Raw genomic sequence first — 8,861 nt, forward strand, 5'->3', positions numbered from 1 at the left:
GTCTTCGAATTATCCTTTCTATGTCTTTGAATTGGACATTATAGTCTAAAATTAGACTTGGTGCTTCTGGAAATAGTTGTGGCTTCTTGGGTGCGTGTATCATCTGTTCTCTGTTCATTATTTGGATCGATAGGATCTCTCTTTTAATCTGAGCTTCTTCATATCCTTTGTTCACAAATCTTTGTCCAATCATGTTAGCCTGGGTCTTGAAATCTCTATCCGTGGTGCAGTTGCGCCTAATTCTCACAAGTTGACCCCTCGGAATGTTGTATAGCCATGGTTTGTGGTGGCAACTGGTAATAGGTAAGTAGCTATTTCTTGACACTTCCTTAAAGTGGGTTTTGGTTAATAGTGAGTCTTCTTCAATGGTAATTTCTAAATCCAGGAATTCTATTTTTTTAGGATTTATGTTCCAAGTTAATTGTATATTCCTGTCATTAATATTTAAATTACGTAGAAACTCCTCTAATGACTCTCTACTTCCATTCCATATGATGATAATGTCATCGATAAACCTTTTAAATAGTCCTAGTTCATGGGGATGATGTTTATACACTGATTCCTCCTCCCATTGTGCCATAAAGGCATTGGCCACACTTGGCGCAAATTTTGCACCCATGGCAATTCCCGTAATTTGCTTATAGTACTTTTGATCATGCCAGAAATAATTATTCTTTAATGAGAACTCTAAACATTTAATTAAAAACTTCCTTTGTGTACATTTTAATGTACTATGTTTTCTCAGAACCCATTTAGTTGCCTCACATGCTTGGTGGTGTTGAATTATAGTATAAAGAGATGATACATCGACCGTAGCCATTAGAGTCCTTCCTTCTTGGACCGGTATGTTTTCTAATAATTGTAGGACATGTTTAGTGTCTCTTACATACGATGAGGTTTTTTGGATAGCAGGTTGGATAAAATAATCGATGTACTGGCCAATTCTTGCTGTTAGGGAATTAATCCCATTCACTATAGGTCTCCCCGGGGGGTTCTGCAGATTCTTGTGTATCTTGGGGATTGTATAGAGAACTGGGATTCTATGTGAATCAGGAACTAGATATCTTGCTTCTTTAGCATCTAGTATACCCTTTTTTGTCCCTAAATGTACAACTTTTTCTAATTCTTTCTTGCATTTACTTGATGGATTCCCAAGTAACTTTTGATAGGTACTAGTATCTTCTAATTGTCGTTCAATCTCTGCCATATAATCCGTTTTGTTTTGGATGACCACCCCTCCTCCTTTGTCCGCCGGTCTTATTACCAGATCTTTTCGATTAATTAAGGAGCGTATACCTTTCTTAATATGTATGGGGTCATTCACCTTCTTGATCTTCAATTGGTCCAGGTCCTTTAATACTAAGTCTTTAAATACTTCTATGTGTCGATTATCATGTGTTTGGGGATTAAGCCGCGGTACTAACATACATCCTGTCCACAACAAAATGGCGATCTGTTTACTTCCGGCCCCAACAATATAAATATACAATGATAACAGCCAATCCGGTGCCCTGAGGAAGTCACATGACGTAACGCGTAGGACGTGACCGAAAACACAACACACGCGGACCGGAAGTGACGTAGCGGGGATTGAAACCGCTGTTTTTCACTGCTGCCCAGCGCTGTTTTTAATGTAAGCAATTTATACGTTTTAATAAAACTTTTGGTCATACTTTATTACACTATTGGAGTCCCCCTTTTTTAATTACTCCCTATGTGGAACCTATTTACTGGAGGGAACATCGCTGATGGCTTATCTACAAGCACTCCAGAACGCCAGCATTGATCCAAGTGGAAGGAGTTTTACATCCAAGGGATTCTAATAGGCACTTTTATTGTGTCATCAAGGTGAGAGTTCTGGGAGCCCCGAGTGGGGACTAAACACCACGAAAGTCACCAGATCTCCTATCAACGCACGTGCACTTTGTTCAGTCACTTTATATTGATGCATTAGTCACTTCACTGTATATATTAGCACTGAAGTCACTTTAGATGTTTGTTTGTTTTTTATAGAGCATATCACTTATAGATGCACTTATTTATTGTTCACTTTTTACCAGTGAATAGTTTTTGCGCAGAATCACAGACACATCTCATTGTTGTGGTATTTATAGATTAGTAGGTAGTGGAGCGGTGTTCACTATTAGATTTTGCAGCATTACACAAAACGTTTCTTATCACTTGAGTAGCGCAGAAGTCTATCGCAAGATAACACACATTTGGTACATAGCACATGCTGAGCCATATCTGGTACATAGCGCACGCTGAGCCCTACCTGGTGCATAGCACACACTGAGCCATATCTGGTACATAGCACACGCTGAGCCATATCTGGTACATAGCACGCGCTGAGCCATATTTGGTACATAGCGCATGGTGAGCCATATCTGGTACATAGCACACGCTGAGCCATATTTGGTACATAGCACACGCTGAGCCATATCTGGTACATAGCACACGCTGAGCCATATCTGGTACATAGCACACGCTGAGCCATATCTGGTACATAGCACGCGCTGAGCCATATTTGGTACATAGCACACGCTGAGCCATATCTGGTACATAGCACGCGCTGAGCCATATTTGGTACACAGCACTTCCTGAGCCATATCTGGTACTAAATATTGTACATGGATGACCACCATCTAGTATCTGTATCTTCAGACCAGAAACCAGCCTGTATGTTGAATGCTAATCATGCCACCCTTCAGTCCATTCATTCACAGGAGCCGCTCTTTATAAAGGTGGTGTAGGATCGGGCAGGACTTGGATACACTACAGAGATTTCGAAGTGAAAGGATTTGTACATTCTATTGCTTATACTCATCCAAGCATGACATAACTATTCTGTATGATAATATGAGATACAAAGCATGACCCAGAGAAAAGAAGAACTGTACTGGAATCCTGAGAGGGAACGTCCCTTTAAACCTGTAGTCGGTCTAACTGTCAGTGTAGGTTCGGTGTATTCTACAGATCAGTAATAAAATACTTCCTTCCTGCCAGCTCAGTTCAGGTCAATGGCAGAGCACAAAGATCGGGAGATTAGTACATTGATCCGGGTACGCATCAGAGGACCCAACCTGGGCAGCCGTATCCCTTCAGACGCATTTACATTTCATATACTGGAATAAAACCAGTCCACCTATTCCAGACTGATGCGTACTTTACCATATTGAATGGATAGGCTGTGTTCTCATGAATATGAAGGGTCTCAGTGATGTCACTGGTCTCTAGTGATGGATAGGTTGTGTTCTCGTGAATATGAAGGGTCTCAGTGATGTCACTGGTCTCTAGTGATTGGATAGGCTGTGTTCTCATGAATATGAAGGGTCTCGGTGATGTCACTGGTCTCTAGTGATGGATAGGCTGTGTTCTCATGAATATGAAGGGTCTCGGTGATGTCACTGGTCTCTAGTGATTGGATAGGCTGTGTTCTCATGAATATGAAGGGTCTCGGTGATGTCACTGGTCTCTAGTGATTGGATAGACTGTGTTCTCATGAATATGAAGGGTCTCGGTGATGTCACTGGTCTCTAGTGATTGGATAGGCTGTGTTCTCATGAATATGAAGGGTCTCGGTGATGTAGCTGGTCTCTAGTGATTGGATAGGCTGTGTTCTCATGAATATGAAGGGTCTCGGTGATGTTACTGGTGTCTAGTGATGGATAGGCTATGTTCTCATGAATGTGAAGAGTCTCTGTGATGTCACTGGTCTCTAGTGATGGGATAGGCTGTGTTCTCATGAATATGAAGGGTCTCGATGATGTCACTGGTCACTAGTAAATGGATAGGCTGTGTTCTCATGAATATGAAGGGTGTTGGTGATGTCACTGGTCTCTAGTGATGGATAGGCTGTGTTCTCATGAATATGAAGGGTGTTGGTCATGTCACTGGTCTTTAGTGATTGGATAGGCTGTGTTCTCATGAATATGAAGGGTCTCGGTGATGTCACTGGTCTCTAGTGATGGATAGGCTGGGTTCTCATGAATATGAAGGGTCTCAGTGATGTCACTGGTCTCTAGTGATTGGATACGCCATGTTCTCATTATTATATAAAGGGTCTCAGTGATGTCACTGGTCTCTAGTGATGGATAGGCTGTGTTCTCATGAATATGAAGGGTCTCGGTGATGTCACTGGTCTCTAGTGAATGGATAGGCTGTGTTCTTATGAATATGAAGAGTCTCGGTGATGTCACTGGTCTCTAGTGATGGATAGGCTGTGTTCTTATGAATATGAAGAGTCTCGGTGATGTCACTGGTCTCTAGTGATGGATAGGCTGTGTTCTCATGAATATGAAGGGTCTCGGTGATGTCACTGGTCTCTAGTGATTGGATAGGCTGTGTTCTCATGAATATGAAGGGTCTTGGTGATGTCACTGGTCTCTAGTGATTGGATAGGCTGTGTTCTCATGAATATGAAGGGTCTCGGTGATGTCACTGGTCTCTAGTGATGGATAGGCTGTGTTCTCATGAATATGAAGGGTCTCGGTGATGTCACTGGTCTCTAGTGATTGGATAGGCTGTGTTCTCATGAATATGAAGGGTGTTGGTCATGTCACTGGTCTTTAGTGATTGGATAGGCTGTGTTCTCATGAATATGAAGGGTCTCGGTGATGTCACTGGTCTCTAGTGATTGGATAGGCTGTGTTCTCATGAATATGAAGGGTCTCGGTGATGTCACTGGTCTCTAGTGATTGGATACGCCATGTTCTCATTATTATATAAAGGGTCTCAGTGATGTCACTGGTCTCTAGTGATGGATAGGCTGTGTTCTTATGAATATGAAGAGTCTCGGTGATGTCACTGGTCTCTAGTGATTGGATAGGCTGTGTTCTCATGAATATGAAAGGTCTCGGTGATGTCACTGGTCTCTAGTGATTGGATAGGCTGTGTTCTCATGAATATGAAGGGTCTCGGTGATGTCACTGGTCTCTAGTGATTGGATAGGCTGTGTTCTCATGAATATGAAAGGTCTCGGTGATGTCACTGGTCTCTAGTGATTGGATAGGCTGTGTTCTCATGAATATGAAGGTCTCGGTGATGTCACTGGTCTCTAGTGATGGATAGGCTGTGTTCTCATGAATATGAAGGGTCTCGGTGATGTCACTGGTCTCTAGTGATTGGATAGGCTGTGTTCTCACGAATATGAAGGGTCTCGGTGATGTCACTGGTCTCTAGTGAATGGATAGGCTGTGTTCTCATGAATATGAAGGGTCTCGGTGATGTCACTGGTCTCTAGTGATTGGATAGGCTGTGATCTCATGAATATGAAGGGTCTCTGTGATGTCACTGGTCTCTAGTGATGGATAGGCTGTGATCTCATGAATATGAAGGGTCTCGGTGATGTCACTGGTCTCTAGTGATGGATAGGCTGTGTTCTCATGAATATGAAGGGTCTCGGTGATGTCACTGGTCTCTAGTGATGGATAGGCTGTGTTCTCATGAATATGAAATCTTGGTGATGTCACTGGTCTCTAGTGATTGGATAGGCTGTGTTCTCATGAATATGAAGGGTCTCGGTGATGTCACTGGTCTCTAGTGAATGGATAGGCTGTGTTCTCATGAATATGAAGAGTCTCGGTGATGTCACTGGTCTCTAGTAATGGATAAGCTGTGTTCTCATGAATATGAAATCTTGGTGATGTCACTAGTCTCTAGTGATTGGATAGGCTGTGTTCTCATGAATATGAAGGGTCTCGGTGATGTCACTGGTCTCTAGTGATGGATAAGCTGTGTTCTCATGAATATGAAGGATCTCGGTGATGTCACTGGTCTCTAGTGATGGATAGGCTGTGTTCTCATGAATATGAAATCTTGGTGATGTCACTGGTCTCTAGTGATTGGATAGGCTGTGTTCTCATGAATATGAAGGTCTCGGTGATGTCACTGGTCTCTAGTGATGGATAGGCTGTGTTCTCATGAATATGAAGGGTCTCGGTGATGTCACTGGTCTCTAGTGATTGGATAGGCTGTGTTCTCATGAATATGAAATCTTGGTGATGTCACTGGTCTCTAGTGATTGGATAGGCTGTGTTCTCATGAATATGAAGGTCTCGGTGATGTCACTGGTCTCTAGTGATGGATAGGCTGTGTTCTCATGAATATGAAGGGTCTCGGTGATGTCACTGGTCTCTAGTGATTGGATAGGCTGTGTTCTCATGAATATGAAGGTCTCGGTGATGTCACTGGTCTCTAGTGATGGATAGGCTGTGTTCTCATGAATATGAAGGGTCTCGGTGATGTCACTGGTCTCTAGTGATTGGATAGGCTGTGTTCTCATGAATATGAAATCTTGGTGATGTCACTGGTCTCTAGTGATTGGATAGGCTGTGTTCTCATGAATATGAAGGTCTCGGTGATGTCACTGGTCTCTAGTGATGGGATAGGTTGTGTTCTCATGAATATGAAGGGTCTCGGTGATGTCACTGGTCTCTAGTGATGGATAGGCTGTGTTCTCATGAATATGAAGGGTCTCGGTGATGTCACTGGTCTCTAGTGATTGGATAGGCTGTGTTCTCATGAATATGAAGGGTCTCGGTGATGTCACTGGTCTCTAGTGAATGGATAGGCTGTGTTCTCATGAATATGAAGGGTCTCGGTGATGTCACTGGTCTCTAGTGATGGATAGGTTGTGTTCTCATTAATATGAGTCTGAGTGTTGTCAGTGGTTTCAGAAATACAACAACATAGATGATAACTGATTAACTACATTAGGTATATGCTCTTGGTTTTGTCCCGCCCCTCTCAGAATGGCAGCATTCCTGTCATGGATGAATAAGGAATAAACAGGCCAGTTAAAATGTAGAGGTCTATTTTGGTATTATTGCCCGCCTCTCGATCCTGAGTGACATCCATGACAGTTTTCTGTAACTCCTGCCATTCTGTTAAGGCGAAACTGATTCAAGCCATGCATTTTTCAGCTTCTGTCTATCACACCTGTTATTCAGAACCCAGTATGTCATCGGGCTTCTGTGTGCCACCTAGACCATAGATGACCACTGGACAGTGAAAATGGGATTTACCTGCAGTGGGCATTATGGTCAACTGTGTCTGAGTTCCAGGGACATTGCGAAATGAGCAGAAAGAAATGTTCTTTTAGCTATTTTCTCTTCTGAACAAACATTTTTATAATGAGCAGTAGTAAACTACTGCATTATGGCCACTAGATGGTTACCATTGGTTACATTTACTTCCTAATTCCCTACAGCGTTCTCTAAAATTGTTACATTGTATCTCTTGTTAAGGTGTATGATTTTTCCCATGCTCCTCAGCTCCATCTAGTGGCCACAATGCAGTGTTTTACTTTCACCCATAATAAAAGAACATTCGTTCAAAAGAGAACGTAGGCTAAATAACATTTGTTTTTGCCCTAAATTCACACAGAACGAATGTACATGCAGATTTGCTGTATGAATGGCTATGCAATTATTTTCTTTTATAAAGAGACACTTTAATGTAGTTTCTCTTTTTTGTGCTATAATACATTCTGACTGCTTGTAAATGTTTTTCTTTTGTTCCTTTGAAGTTAATACTGTATGTCTAGATAGATGATTGACATGTAAATCTTGAGGCTGGGTTCACATAAGAGCAAGGAGCGGCTCCCAGCAGGAGTCCGGTGTGTCCTGGTTCACTGTTTCAAGTCCGATTTCAGACCAAATTTTTGGGCTGAATTTGGACCTGAAACAGACCAAAAGACGCCCAGGGCGTCTGTGCAAATCGCACCAGAGATGCTGCAAAGATATGTTAACCAGACTCCAATCTCCTGCTGTGCAAATTGCATTGTATGTATATAAATGCAAAACAAAAAGTATAAGTGCAAGAAATTGACCTATCAGCCTCTTGCAGTCTCTTGTACAGTAGAATTCAGACTGGGAGAGGAAGAAGCAGCACAAGCAGTGGCGGCCCATCCATAAGGACGCACGTGTGCCACCCCCTCTCTCCTGTCACCCCTTTATCACCAATAGATAGATTCATGCATTGCATGAATCTATCCATGGCCGCCGCTGCCACCCCGTATTCAGGTGCCTGTCCCCTTTTTCGGGCGCCTGAATTACCTCAGCGGGGGTGGTTTTGAAGCACCTGATTAGATCCATAGGCTGTAATGAGCATCAAAAAAGGTGACCTGCGAGCGCCATGCTGGGTGCTCGCAGGTCACTCAGCTGTGTAAGAAAAAGTGAATGAATATTCACTTTCCTAACACTAAACCGACTCTCCGCCATTCAAGTGCTCGGATATGTTACCTGTTACCTGATTGGCTGAAACGAGAAGCGCTGTGATTGGACGCCTATCAGGCATCCAATCATAGCAGAAGACGGGAAGAGAGGACGGGAGAAGACATTGAGGAGCTGTCCCACCACCACAGAGACAGAGTAAGTATGGACGGCGGGTGGGGGGAACACTGGCAGCATTTGATTTGGCACAGTGGCTGCGTTTGATGGGCACAGTGGCGGCAATTGATGGGCACATTGGGAGCAATTGATGGGCACAGTGGGAGCAATTGATGGGCACAGTGGGAGCAATTGATGGGCACAGTGGGAGCAATTGATTGGCACAGTGGCTGCGTTTGATGGCACAGTGGGGGCAAGTGATGGGCACAGTGGCTGCATTTGATGGGCACAGTGGGAGCAATTGATTGGCACAGTGGCTGCGTTTGATGGCACAGTGGTGGCAATTAATGGGCACAGTGGCTGTGTTTGATGGGCACAGTGGTGGCAATTGATCGGCACAGTAGCTCTGTTTGAAGGCACAGTGGCAGCAATTAATGGGAACAGTGGCTGCGTTTGATGGGCACAGTGGTGGCAATTGATGGGCACAGTGGCTGCGTTTGATGGGCACAGTGGTGGCAATTGATGGGCACA

The sequence above is a fragment of the Aquarana catesbeiana genome, linkage group LG12, assembly GCF_042186555.1.
Source record: "Aquarana catesbeiana isolate 2022-GZ linkage group LG12, ASM4218655v1, whole genome shotgun sequence".
NCBI lineage: Eukaryota > Metazoa > Chordata > Amphibia > Anura > Ranidae > Aquarana > Aquarana catesbeiana.